Source organism: Heterodontus francisci, chromosome 8 (genome assembly GCF_036365525.1).
Source record: "Heterodontus francisci isolate sHetFra1 chromosome 8, sHetFra1.hap1, whole genome shotgun sequence".
Taxonomy (NCBI): domain Eukaryota; kingdom Metazoa; phylum Chordata; class Chondrichthyes; order Heterodontiformes; family Heterodontidae; genus Heterodontus; species Heterodontus francisci.
Window position 1 is genome coordinate 41,873,989 of NC_090378.1, and position 14,655 is coordinate 41,888,643.

Consider the following 14,655-nt stretch of genomic DNA (forward strand, 5'->3'; position numbering starts at 1 on the left):
CCATTCAATACGATCATGGCTGATCATCCAAACTCAGTACCCTGTTCCCGCTTTCTCCCCGTATCCCTTGATCCCTTTTGCCCTAAGAACTATATCTAACTCTTTCTTGAATATCTTTCATGATTTGGCCTCAACTGCTTTCTGTGGTAAAGAATTCCAGAGGTTCATCACTCTCTGGGTGAAGAAATCCCTCCTCATCTCAGTCCTAAATGGCGTACCCCTTATCCTTAAATTGTGACCCCTGGGACTGGACTTCATGCCATTGGGAACATTCTTCCTGCATCCAGTCTGTCCAGTCCTGTTAGAATTTTGTAGGTTTCTATGAGATCCCCTCTCATTCTTCTAAAGTCTAGCGAATAGAGCACAGAAGGAGGTCAATTGGCCTATCATGCCTGTGCCAGTTCTTTGAAATTACTATCCAATTAGTTCTATTCCCTTGCTCCTTCCCATAGCCTTGCAAATGTTTTCTTTTCAAGTATTTATCCAATACCCTTAGCAATGTTATTATTGAATCTGATTCCGCCACCCTTTCAGGCAGTCCATGACAACCTGCTGCATAAAAAAACCTTATTTTCGCTCTGATCCTTCAGGGATTCTTTTAGAAATAAGGGCCAGCCCTCACCAGCAGAGTCTCTTTGATTTTCAGCTTCTTTCTTTCTGAGTGAGCTGCATGGGTTTTGTCTCAATTTACTTGTATAAATGCACCTGGGGCTAGTTCCTTCTTCCGCTGTGCGTTTGCCAAAGTCGGCTGACCTAATGTTTCCTTCTTTACCTTGGTGTCAATTTTATTGATCTGCTGAAGTGCCTTGAGATGTTTTACTACAACAAAAAAATGTATTTATATAGCACTTTTAATGTAGTAAAACATCTCAAGGCATGTCATAAGAGCATTAACAAACAAAATTTGTCACCAACCACATAAGGAGTTGTGAGGACAGGTGACCAAAGCTTGGTCATAGAGGTGTATTTTAAGGAGGTTTTAAAGGAGAAGAGAGAGATAGCAATGCAGATACATTTAGGGAGGGAATTTCAGAGTTTACGCCCTAGGCAGCTGAAGGCATAGTTGTCAATGGCAGAGTAATGAAAATCAAGAATGTGCAAGGCGTTACATAAGTGTTAAGTTGTTGTATCTAAAAATATAACACAGAAATCCCCCAAATTGTTGGAATGCTTTCCAACTCAAGGAATAGATGAGAAATGTGAAGCTTCATGGTAAACAGAAGCGCAGCATTAGGTCATAAAAACAACAAAAAAGTGACTCCTTAAATTAGCTTATAACTTTTGGTATACAAATGACTGAGAAGATGAACACAATGAAGAAAAATGTTCTTGAAAGAGATTATGTAATGGGTAATCATGTCACAGAGATTTAGTGTTTTAGTTTTTCAAGCTTGTATATATGTATATAGAAAATAATGGGGTAAACTGAGACAAAAGTTTGTATAGATTAAAGTGAGGCATTGTTGTTTGTATGCTAAGGAATGTAAAGCTGTTAAAAATTGGTGTTTTTAACGGTAACAAATATGAGAAAAATGGGGAAAGAAAACAACTCAATAGTTGATACTGGCTGCAAATTTAGCATATGCTAGAATTTGAACTTTCTTGAGCAGCTGAAATAGTGGGGCTGTAATAGTGTTTGAGCCTACTTAAAAGTTCCCAATATCATGATGCCTGACTTAGAGGGAAAAGCAAAGTGCAATGGGGATATATTTTGTTCAAGGTACTATCCCAAAAAATTGTCTGCTTTTTGCTTTCAAAATAATAATCTTTTACCTTAAAAGTGGCCATCATATCACACCTATTTGCCAAAACAGCCACTTTGGTAAGGGAGGATGCTGTGCATCCCTGAACAGCTCCACTGATTGCATTGGAACTAGGACTCTGGAACAGTTCGATAACTGGATCACACGCCACCCAATCCCAGGAAAATTTTAGACTTCCCTTTCTGTTTATGTTTTCATTTATTAATAATGTTGATTTTGTCAGAAACTATTAAATATTCCAGTTCAGCATTTTCAAAGCCAGCTATGGTGAGTGTTTGCTTTGAAAACACTGCTAAATGTTAAAATATTTTATTGGGAATTTCTATTAAAACGTTGGCCCAATAATCCAGCTATTTGGTGTGTTTCCTCTATAAAGTGCAATGAATGACCTGAGTTTACATGTGCTTTTCTGGGCGTGTATCTATGGAGATTATCACAAGAAATTTCCTCTTTGTCAAATGGACCCAGTTCAAATTATCAGAACCACAATTCAGAAAGGTTCATTTTTAATCAGATGAACAATTGTGTGTTCTGTCAGCAGTACTGCGCTGTAATAGTCATGATAACTCAATAATTGAAGCATCTTCCTGCAGTGTTTAACATGGAGAGAGCATCACAGAGACTGAGTACAAAGGGGTCAATTTCAGGAGATGTAACCTCCCTTCTGAAAGATAACCATTCAGAACTGGTCGGTCTAATCTAAAATGGGAAAGGATCCAACATAACAATTCAACAAGTGCTCCTGCAACACAAGGACCCTGAATGTTCAACTCTCTTTTATGGCCTGGTCTACCTCAGTTATTTGGGAACAGAGTCTAATTTAAGCCAATTCGTCTTTCAACGTTGGTCTAAAGGTTTTTCATAAGATGGTTAAAGACCAAAGGTTCTGTGCAACTCGGAAGAAAATGATGATGACCTCAGTTTGCTTTAATCGTTTGATCTGATCTACTGTAATTATGTAGAGGTTACCTTCATACAATAGAGTTTGTTCTTGTTCTTGATGTAGTTGTATATATTTCCAGATTTAGTAACCCTTAGTGTACTGAATTAACACAAGGAAGCTTTTGAAATTAAGAATAGGATAGTATTGGCAGGGAAAGGAATTAGTTATTCAGTTAGAGGTGAGAGAGTGAGAGTCATGCAAGGAAATATTTGGTGTTTTCATTAATACAAGAACTAAAATATCAATTGTATAAAAGGTTTCTGATTGCTCCAAATGTTAGTCTTTACAAAATATATATTTCATAAAAATTTAAGGTACTGTCCTTATGTCACAGAATTGGATGAGCAAATCGTGGTTCTCGTATATATGCTGGATACGGTAGAGCAATGACACTGGGTATGGTAACATAGTCAGTTATGTTGCTGGGATAGTATGTTAATGAAAGCTTGTGAATTTGAATTCAGTTTTTAAAAAAGCCAAAAAAATCTGGAACAAAAAGCTGATACAAAAAAGTGACCATGAATCTGTCAGATTGTCATAAAAACCCAACTAGTTCACCAAGGGCCTTTTTCAGAAATGAGTCCAGCCATCCTTACCTGGCATTTACGTGACTTCTGACTCACATCAGCATTTCTGACTCTTGACTGTTTTCTGACAAGGCATCAGTTGTATCAAACCATTACAAAAAAAATCAGATGGTCCAGTCGGTTTTGAATGCAGATGTGATGAAGGCACACACAGCCCATTGACCCTGCAGAGGCTTCCTCACTAATATTTGAGGATTGGTGCCATATTGGGTGAACTACCAATCTGGTGAGTTTAAAACACAGGATGACATGCATGATAGACAGGGGAAGCGATCCCACGAACAACAGATCAGGTCAAAACTCTGCAGACCTACGACATCCAATCGTTAATGGTGGTGAAGAATTACACAACTATCAGGATTCCATAAACATTCACATACTCAATGATTATGGAGGCCAGTATGTGAGTGCAAAAGGTCAGACTGAAGCATTTACAACCATCTACAGCCAGGAGTGTTGAGTGATGATCATTCTCGGCTTCTTCCTGAGGTCCCCATCATCACAGATCCCAGTTCAATTCATTCCTATGATGGCAAATAACAGCTGAGTGCATTGGACACAGCAAAGGCTATGATCCCAACAACATCCTGGCTTTAGTGCTGGAGACTTGAGCTTTGGAACTAACTGCCCCCTAGCCAACCTATTCCCATGCAGCTACAACACTGGCATTCACTTGACAACATAAAAAATTGTCTAGGTATGTCCTGTCCACAAAAAATAGGATAAATCCAACCTGGCCAATTACCACTGTATCGGCTACTCACAATCATCAGTAAAGTGATGTTAGGTGTCATCAATAGTGTTATCAAGCAGTGTTAGCTCACTAAAAACCTGCTCACTGATGCTCAGCTTGGGTTCCAGGACCAGGACCACTCAGCTCCAGACCTAATTTCACTAGCAAAGCATGGGAATCTGCAATCCATGCTCTTTCCCTTCCTACCTGCAACTTCTCTGTGTGCTTGCAGGTGGCCTCTGCACTGACCAATCTTCATCTCCCAGCAGCCAACTATCTACCTTTTTACTCCAGTCTCAGGTGGGCAGCTTACCGGTGTGATTTAAATAAGGCCTGTGAACTAAAATAGTCCAAACCTCAAATTGATCCCATCTGGAGGTGTAAAGGTTGACGTTTGTCCTATAAATTGTCCGCCCAAAACCTGCCCCCAATTAAAATCAATGCTCCAGTTCCAGAATGGATGGAAGAACAGCTGGAGGCTCAGGGAAACAGGGAAATTTTACTTCTTAAATAACAAAAATTGTTAGAAATAAAGTAAAAGTAAAAAAAGTATATGCTGAAAAAAAGGAGAAGGAAAGAAATACGAATGGAGCAAAAATATGATGAGCAGAACAGAAATAACTTTCAGTACATCAGCATTTCATTAAGTCTATATTAATATTAAAATCTTACAGTAAAAAGCTACTCTTGATGTCTTCGTACCATTACTTTAATGGAAGACTTTCATAATCCTGAATCCTGAATGACTGACTCAGAAAGTGTGGACCACCATGGTGCTGCTAGGTTTTTAAAGACAAAACAATTCTGAATTTATTTTCAAGAGTCAAGAGGGTGGACAGGACCTGGTTTGCTCTACAAAGCCTCAGACATAAAGATTCTGACAAATCTTTGAAGTTTCTTGGCATTCTCTATCCAAATGTAATATGTTGATAGTCTACCATTTATAAAGTTGATTACTTACCTGGCACACATCTCAAATGTAAGACTTCTGTACGTAACAAATTGCATTGTATTATAAAATGATTCCAGCACAATCATTCTATTACATACAAATTAGTCAATCAAATAATTATCTTCAAACGTGAAATAAAGACAAAACAAAAATGCTGGAAACACTCAGCAGCTGAGGCAGCTTCTGTGGAAAGAAAAACAGAGTTAACTGGGATAACGTCAACCAGAAAATTGGGTGGGTTTGTTTCAGGTGGGAAATTGAAATTTCCGCTTCCCAGTCTGCTCCCAAGAGGCAGATTGGTCAGTGAAACCTAGTAAGGAGGATGTATGCCTCCATTTTAGTAGGGTTTTAGTTTTAACTCATATTGGCTGGGCTTCTCTGACCTTGGCAGGTAAAAGGAAGCGATAAGGACTGGATTCAAAAGGTAAGGCCTTTACAGGACTGCTGTGGACCAAGAGAAGCAGGAGTGTTTCCCCCAACCCAACAAGCTAGCCTGTAAATCCCCCGACCACTCAATTTCCCTCCTGACTTCTGCCAAGATCACCATCCTCCACTCATGCATGATTGCCAACCTCACCCCCTGTGATCACCAATCCCCCACTACTCCTGCATACACCAGTCCCCACCCAGGCGCAATCGCCAACCCCACCCCCATGATCGCTGACCCCACCTGCGATCACCAACTCTCCCTGTGATCAATGACTCTCCCAGTGATCACCAACCTCACCCTGCGTGGTCACTGACCCCATTCCCTGTGACCACCAACTCTCCCCATGATCACCAACTACAATTAGGGATGAGCAATAAATGCTGGCCAAACCAGCGACGCCCACGTCCCATGAATAAAAAAAAAGCTGGACAAATTGACAGGCTGGATGGCTGTCAAGCAGGAAAACCAATGTCAGGCGGCTGGAACTGGGGACCCATGGGGACAGTCCCTGGCAGTCAAGAGGGAGAGAGCTACAGATTGGGAAGGGGTGGGGGGGGGGTCACCCATCATGGCAGGGGGGAAAGAGAGAGAGAGAGAGACCACAATTGGCAAGGGGCTCCTCTTGTTCCAAAAGGAGGGCTGTAAAAGGCAGTTATCTTCTGGAACCGGCAGCTTCAGCTCCATTTCATTTCCAGTTTTCTCGAGCCCTGGGAAAACTAGTTGGCAACCAGCGTCCTGAGTGTTGTTGGAGCTGCACCCATTCAGGCAAGTGGAGAGTATTCCATCACAAGACTTGTGTCTTGTAGATGGTGGACAGGCTTTGGGGGGTCAGGAGGTGAGCTACTCGCCACAGGATTCCTAGCCTCTGACCTGTCCTTGTAGCCATGGTATTTATATGGCTACTCCAGTTCAGTTTCTGGTCAATGGTAGTCCCTAGGATGTTGATAGTGGGGGATTCAGCGATGGTAACGCCATTGAATGTCAAGGGGAGATGGTTAGATTCTCTCTTGTTGGAGATGGCCTGGCACTTGTGTGGCGCGAATATTACTTGCCACTTATCAGCCCAAGCCTGGATATTGTCCAGGTCTTGTTGCATTTCTACACGGACTGCTTCAGTATCTGAGGAGTCACGAATGGTGCTGAACATTGTGCAATCACCAGCAAACATCCCCACTTCTGACCTTATGATTGAAGGAAGGTCATTGATGAAGCAGCTGAAGATGGTTGGGCCTAGGACACTACCCTGAGGAACTCCTGCAGTGATGGCCTGGAGCTGAGATAATTGACCTCCAACAACCACAACCATCTTTCTTTGTGCTAGGTATAACTCCAATCAGTGGAGTCTGGTTGATTTCTTTGCAATCACAATTAGAGGGCAGTAAGCAAGGACATACTGAGGGAAAGCTAAAAACACTGTGTTTTAAAAGTTAAACCCTGTTACAGCCAAACCAGGAAAAGGCTGAGAGGGGAGCCCTAGACCCCTGCCTCACCTGGTCGTACCAATTGTTACTAAAAACCCATCAAGTTCACTAATATTCTTTAAGGAAGGGAAGCTGCTGGTATGGCCTACATGTGACGACAGACTCACTGTTGTGTAGTTAACTCTTAACTGCCTACTGAAATGGTCTAGCAAGCTACTCAGTTGTATTCAAGAAGGTGGTTCATCACCACCTTCTCATGAGTGATAAATTCTGACAACATACTGTGAATTCATTTTAAAAATACTTGGTGACCAAGGTAACATAATAAGTACCAAGGGATATGGGGAGAAAGCGGGAACAGGGTAGGTTTTACAGAGCATCTTAAAGGAGAAGAGAGAGAGATGGAGAGGTTTAGGGAGCGAGCTCCAGAGCTAAGGGTCTAGATGGCTGAAGGCGCAGCTGCCATTGTGGGATAAAGGATGTGGAGGAAGCACAGTACAGCTATACAGTAGATATTCAAGGAAAATGTGTTTAGAAATATTGAAAAGTTAAAGTGGAAGTTGCCTTTCTTTATTAGACTTCAAATTGGAAATATGAGCCAGGTGTCTGTGAGACACAGCCTTGGTTGTTTAATGTTTTTCAGCCAAGTTGCATAAAGCTTGGTTGTTGGTTGGAGTCAAATAGTTTATCAGTTGAAGAGTAATGGATATTTTATATGTGAACTCCAGCTCATGCCAATCAGATGAAAAGCTGTAGTTCCAATTGTTTTCAGGTGTCAACAGCAAACAGACTACCAGATGCACATGAGACTACTGCTCACACCTTATCCACTTAAGAGGTAAAAATGGTCAGCATCTTTATTACCTGAGTATTAAGAAATCACTTGATCAGCAAAGAGACCAGCTTTGAAAGCAAAAGCACTCATATCATTGAGAAACAGCCTTGTTGCTCCCAGTTTTACCATTTACATTGCCTCAAATTTTTGACTCTCTTTTTGTTTTGCAACAGTTTAGGGTGGAGTTTCCGCTTTGAGTGCAATTTGTAAATCTGGGTGCAAATTGTGTTTGAAATTGTTGTTTTTCTGAAGTGAAACTTAGGTTTATGTTTCTACTCAAACTTATTTGCATAATCACAAATGTGAAATCTTCCATGAACCACTGCAATCGGGCAGAGTAACAGAATGTAATTTTTATCCCCTGCTTAAAAGATATCCCTAGATGCAATTAAGAGTGGTAACCTGGTGCAGATTTATTAATACAGATGAAATGGGTTTATCATAAGAAATTAGCATTTTTAATTAGAGTGTCAAATCCACTACCTGTGAGTAACTGGATTTTAAATCACTAAAAATGACTTTAAAAAAACTATACTAAACAATTTATTAGTTTCATTGGCCTACAAGAGTCAATTTCTGAGTAAATGATTTTTAAAAATCATTTTAAATCATTGGGTGGCACAATGGTTAGCACTGCAGCCTCACAGCTCCAGCAACCCGGGTTCGATTCTGGGTACTGCCTGTGCGGAGTTTGCAAGTTCTCCCTGTGACTGCGTGGGTTTCCTCCGGGTGCTCCGGTTTCCTCCCACAGCCAAAGATTTGCAGGTTGATAGGTAAATTGGCCATTATAAATTGCCCCTAGTATAGGTAGGTGGTAGGGAAATATAGGGACAGGTGGGGATGTGGGAAGGTAATGGGATTAATGTATTAATGGGTAGTTGATGAGCCGCACAGACTCGGTGGGCCGAAGGGCCTGTTTCAGTGCTGTATCTCTAAATAAATATATTTAAAAAAAATTTTAAATGCATCTAGTAGGATCTTTGGATCTAAAATACTAGCTTAATTTGAAAAGCCTTCGCAAACGTCGCCAACGTTTCAATTGGCGGAAACTCACCATGCTCATTATTACAACCAGGCACATGACCAGTTTTGTGGCAGGACTAGTTTCCGGCCAATGTTTTTTAAGCTGGTATTAAAGATTGCAGAACTCGGTTCAATCTCAACATAACTTGCACTTAAAGTTCCTCAATCTTTTACTCTAGTTTGGCTGTTTTAATGGTGAATTGAGCTGGTAAAACTAGCACAAATCAGCAGAAACACTAGGCCATATATATTAGGTAAATCAAGTATTCCATTCCTTAGCCACCAACTCCATATCCCTCCCTGGTCACTGTCTAATCTGAACTGGAGTGCTCTCAACCTTAGAGTCCTATTTGACCATGTGTTGAACTTCTGACACATATCTTCTCTAGCACCAAGACCACCTACTTCCACCTCCATAATGTCTCCTGTCCTGACTCAGCTCACCTGCTGCTGAGATCCTCTTACATGGTTTTTTTAACCTCCAGATTTAACTATTCCAATATTCTCCTGCCCAGCTTCCCACCTTCCACCTTCCTTAAAGATGAGCTCCTCCAAAAATCTGCTGCCCATATCCTAACTTGCACCATCCTGTTCACCAAACACCCCTGTGCTCGCTGACCTACATTGGATCCCAGTCAGCAATGCCTCAAATTTAAAATTCTCATCCTTGTTTTCAAATCTTTCCATGGACTCTCCCCTCCCTACCTCTGTAACATCCTCCATCCCTAGAACTCACCAAAATCTCTGTGCTTCTTCAATTCTGGCCCCTTGTGCATCCCCAATTTTAATCCCTCCACCATAGGTGGCCATACCTTCAGCTTCCTAGTTCCTAAACTCCAGAATTCCCTCCCGAAAGCTCCACCTCTCTCTAGCAGTCTCTGCTGCTTTAATGTGGTCCTTAAAACCCATCTCTTCGACAAAGCTTTTGGTCATCTGTCCTAATATATCCTATGTGGCTCAGTGCCACATTTTGTTTGGTAACACTCCTGTGCAAGCTGCTGTTGTTTTAAGTATTGTACCCTTTAAAATAACAAAGAAAAACCTGCAAATGATGGAAATCTGAAATAAAAATGGAAAATGCTGAAAATATACACAAAGAACCAACATGCTATTTGTCTTCCTAATTTCTTGCTGTACCTGCATGCTAACTTTCTGTGTTCCTTGTGTGAGTACACCAAGTCTCTCTGAAATCAACATTTAGAAGTTTCACGCCTTTTAAAAAAAATTCTTCTTTTCTGTTCTTACTACCGAAGTGAATAACCTCACACTTCCCCACATTATACTCCATCTGCCACCTTGTTTCCCACTTACTTAACCTCTTACTATACTACTATATCTCTTACTATATCTCTTTGCAGCCTCTTTGTGTCCTCCTCACAGCTTATATTTTCACCTAGCTTTGAATCGTTAGCAAACTTAGATACATTATTCTCAATCTCTTTGTCTAAGCCATTAATATAGATTGTAAACAACTGTGGCCCCAGCACTGATCCTGGTGGCAGTCCACTAGTTACAGCCTGCCAACCTGAAAATGCCCCATTTATCCCTACTCTCTGCTCCTGTCTCTTAAACAATTCTCCATCCATGCTAATATATTACTCTCAACTCCATGAGCCCTTATCTTGCATATTATCCTTTTGTGTGGCACCTTATCGAATTCCTTTTGAAAATCCCAGTATTCTACAATCGCATTCCTCACTCACTCATTACATGTAATATCACTGACCGACATTATCACAGCAAGCCTATTGGCCAAGCCTCAGTCCCAGTGGTGAATCCTCCTCCTCCAAGAAACACACTGAACCAACTCCAGGTAGCAGTAACTGTGGGTTCACATATTGCAGATAAATCTTAATTATTCAGATTATATATTTATTGACTATACAACTGACATGGGCTAAAAATTGGTTTGCTCCCATTTTTGGGTGAGGGGGATGCAATTTGCAATCAGCCTACACCTGTTCCTGTTGAGGTGCCATGTTGCCACCTCATTTCCATGATTGTAGCGTTCAGCTGAGTGCAACCTGTACAATTGGCTGGCTGCTCAACAGGGGGCCCAGCAGCATGTGTGGCTAGCACGTGTTCCAGCTAACCTGAACCTCTTAAAGATAGCCTGCCCCTCTTAGGGGAGCTGCACTGATTGTAAAGAAGCAGCTGCTGACTGTCTCTGCAGGAATTGGCTGTTAAGAGAAGCACCCCAAATGAAGCAATAGGAAGGTTCTAAGATGCCGCGCTGGAGGCCTTGGTCCAGATGGTCAACAGGAGGAGAAGGGCAGAAAGTGCTGGAAATACTCAGCAGGTCTGGCAGCATTTGTGGAGAGAGAAGCAGAGTTAACGTTTCAGGTCTGTGAGCTTTCATCAGAACTGGCAAAGGTTAAAAATGTAATAGGTTTTAAGCAAGTGAAAGGGGGCGGGGGAAGAGAACAAAAGGAAAGGTGTGTGATTGGACAGAGGGCCAGAGAGATTAACTGACAAGGATGTCATAGGGAAAGGCAAAGAGAGTGTGCTAATGGTGTGGTGAAAGACAAAGCATTAGTGCAGACAGAGTGTTAATGACAGAATAATAAACAGCCCTTGCCAAAAGAACAAACATAAAAAACCCAGTTTAAGGCAGAAACATGGTTAAAAAAATGATAAAACAAAATAAAATAATCATAATAATAAAAAAGGGACCAATCATGGATGAAATTATTGAACTCAATGTTAAATCCGGAAGGCTGTTGAGTGCCTAATTGGAAAATGAGGTGCTGTTCCTTGAGCTTTCATTGATGTTCACAGGAGCACTGCAGCAGGCCAAGGCAGACATATGGGCATAAGAGCAGGGGGGTGCGTGTTGAAATGGCAAGTGACCGGAAGCTCGAAGTTATGCTTGGGGCCTGAGTGGAGGAGTTCCGCAAAGCGGTCACCCAATCGGAATTTGGTCTCCCCAAGGTAGAGGAGACCACATTGTGAGCAGCGAATACAGTATACTAAATTGCAGGAAGTACTAGTAAATCACTGCTTCACCTGAAAGGAGTGTTTGAGGCCTTGGATAGTGAGGGGAGAGGAGGAAAAGGTATTACACCTCCTGTGATTGCATGGGAAGGTGTCGGGGAAGGGGACAAGGTGTCGGGACTGATGGAGGAGTGGACCAGGGTGTCGGGGAGGGAACGATCCCTTCGGAATGCTGACAGGGGAGGGGAGGGGAAGATGTGTCTGGTGGTGGCATCACGCTGGAGGTGGCAGAAATGGAGGAGGATGATCCTTCGGATGTGGAGGCGAGTGAGGTGAAAAGTGAGGACAAGGGGAACCCTGTTGCGGTTCTGGGAGAGAAGGGACGGCATGAGGGCAGAAGTGCGAGAAATGAGTCGGATATGGTTGAGGGCCCTGTCAACCACAGTGGTGGGGGAATCCTCGGAAAAAGGAAATCATTCAGAAGTGCTGTTGTGGAAGGTTGCATCATCTGAACAGATGCATCAGAGATGGAGAAATTGGGAGAATGGAATGGAGTCCTTACAGGAAGCAGGGTGTGAGGAAGTGTATTCGAGGTAGCTGTGGGAGTCGATAGGTTTATAATGAATATTAGTGGACAGTCTATCCCCATAGATGGAGACAGAGAAGTCAAGGAAGGGAAGGGAAGTGTCAGAGATGGGCCATGTAAAGTTGAGAGAAGTGTGAAAATTGGAAGCAAAGTTTATGAAGTTTTCCAGTTCGGGGCGGGAGCAGGAAACGGCACCGATACAGTCATCAATGAACCGAAAAAAGAGATGAGGGAGGGACCCTGAGTAGAACTGAACAAGGAATGTTCAACTTACCCTAAAAAAGACAGGCATAACTAAGACCCATGTGGGTACCCATAACAACACCTTTCATTTGAAGGAAGTGAGTGGAGTTGCAGGAGAAGTTGTTCAATGTAAGAACAAGTTCAGCCAGGCGGAGGAGGGTGGTGGTGGATGGAGACTGGTTGGGCCTCTGTTCAAGGAAGAAGCGGAGAGCCCTTTTACCGTCCTGGGGAGAGATGGAGGTGTAGAGAGATTGGACGTCCATAGTGAAGAGGAGGCGGTTGGGACCATGAAACTGGAAAATGTCAAAATGACGTAGGGCATCAGAAGAGTCACAGATGTAGGTGGGAAGAGACTGGATCAGGGGAAAAATGATAAAGTCAAGATAGGAAAAAATAAGTTAAATGAGGCAGGAACAGGCTGAAATGATGGGTATGCCAGGACAGTCCTGTTTGTGGATTTTGGGAAGGAGATAAAAGCAGGCTGTCTGGGGTTGCAGGATAATGAGGTTGGAAGCTGTAGAGGGAAGATCTCCAGAGGAGATGAGGCCAGTGACAGTTCTGTGGACAATAGCTTGATGTTCAGTGGTGGGGTCATGGTCCAGGGGAAGTAGGAAGAAGTGTCTGAGAGTTGGCGCTCAGCCTCTGCAAAGTAGAGGTCGGTACGCCAGACAACAACATCACGACCCTTATCAGCAGGTTTGATCACAATGAGAGAACGGAGTGCAGCAAGTTCAGAGGGAGACAGGTTAAAGTGAGTGAGGGGAGCAGAGTTGCCAGACCTGTTGAAAGTTCACAGACCTGTTGAAAGGTCACAGACCTGCTTCTCTCTCCACAGATGCTGCCAGACCTGCTGAGTATTTCCAGCACTTTCTGTTTTTATTTCAGATTTCCAGCATCCACAGTATTTTGCTTCTATTACAGATTGAGAAAGGCCATGTTTCCACGGGACCCAGGAGGCCCTCAAGGAAGACCTTCAGAAGAGAATGGGAGCAGGTGGCCAGGTAGGTCAATTCCCAATGTCTCACCCCAAGGACCAGGCAGCTGTGCCACAAGGTGGTCAGGGTCAGTGAATGCTTCTTCACATGACATCTCATACCCAACGCACCACCAGCCTCTCACGCTGCTCAATCCACCACATGCCCACATCTCACCAATCAGCAGTCCCTGGCACTCAGGACTCCATCCTAACATTCAGATAGTCCACCTCACCCTCACACAACTACAAAAGATGCCAGTCTCGCTCTACCTCTTGCAGCCTCCAAATACCTCCACCTATTCAGCTGTGGCAGGCACATCACCAAAACACAGTGCAACACAGTCATTGACATTCTTCCCTCTCTCTTGCAGGACAAGGTGGCCCAAAACCACAGGGACCAGAGCAAAGTCAGAGGGAGACATGCTTGTCTGCATCATATAAACCTGTTGGAGGAGGCATCGTGGGACAGGTCCATATCATGGGGCTGGTTGTCACAAGGGCTGGTGTATTCAGAGCCACCAAGACCATTGAAGATGACAGTATGTTCCTGCTTTATAGCCCTTCTCACATCCCACCTGCTATCTGGCACTAAGGGAAAGCTGTATATTGTGTGACCATGGATCTCTTGCTTTCCACCCCACCCCAGTCCTCCCTTTCTGATTTCTGATACACAAGAATTCTGTCTGGTCAGCTAGTGGTGCCTCACAAGGAAGGGTGAGAGCTGCTACAGACCTCTGAGGAACAGGCACCGTCAATTGATCTGACAGTGTTGCAGTAGAGGTTCAGAGGGAGTTTATGAGATCCATATCTGCTGCCATGCAAAGCTCAGACTGCGTAAGCCCTCATGGATAACCATCTGCAACAAAGGAAGTCCGGATGTTTCCTCCTCCTCTTCCTCCTCCTTCTCCAAGCTGGCCTCTGAATGCCTGGTGGCAGTGGCTGCACTCTCACAATACCGAGGTGGAGGAGGATACATCACACCACCAAACTTGGACACACTATCCGGTGAGTATTGTAGGGCCCCTCACACCACCACCCCACCCGCCCAACCCAAGCAGTCTAGGTAGCAGAACTTTTGCTTCAGGACATTGATGATCTGCTTCTCGATGTTCCTGGTGGCAGCTTGGCTCTTGTTGTAGGCCTGTTGTCCTTGTATGGTCAGGTGGTGGAGGAGAGTTATCAGCCATGAGTACAGGGGACCCAGCCTTTGGTTCTTTGTGGTAGCTGCT